At 34.1% G+C, this 399-nt stretch overlaps 1 long non-coding RNA gene across 1 annotated transcript in view; it reads right to left on the bottom strand.

Annotated features, from left to right (window-relative positions):
• LOC128248550 (uncharacterized) overlaps positions 1-399 on the bottom strand; it is an 808,814-nt gene that overhangs the window by 628,109 nt on the left and 180,306 nt on the right. The window lies entirely within an intron of this gene.

The raw sequence follows: 399 nt of genomic DNA, 5'->3' as shown, positions 1-399 counted from the left end.
ATATGACACCATCATATATATGGCACCATATATATATGTATATATATATATATATATAGTTATGCATGCTTATACGTATATGTTTATTTATGAACGTGCAAAATCACACGCTTTCGCATATCAGCTCTTTCTCTCAAATCCTTCGAAACTCGCATCTGACAGCATAACGTGATGCACGAACAAATACTCATACACCAACAGCAACGTAGTTTTTGCGACAAAGAATCGATTTCACCATCTCAAAGATTCAACACATAAGAATGTAATAAAATCCAGAGCTGTGTATGAGCAGCCACGTCTAAGCAAATATACAGACGTTTAATGTACGAACTAGGAACTCTAAACCAGAATAAACAAGTATAAGAAAATATGTTCTAACAGACACACATATGACACACA

This window comes from Octopus bimaculoides, chromosome 8 (genome assembly GCF_001194135.2).
Source record: "Octopus bimaculoides isolate UCB-OBI-ISO-001 chromosome 8, ASM119413v2, whole genome shotgun sequence".
NCBI classification, from domain to species: Eukaryota; Metazoa; Mollusca; class Cephalopoda; order Octopoda; family Octopodidae; genus Octopus; species Octopus bimaculoides.
This window is presented reverse-complemented; position numbering and strand designations above follow the sequence as displayed.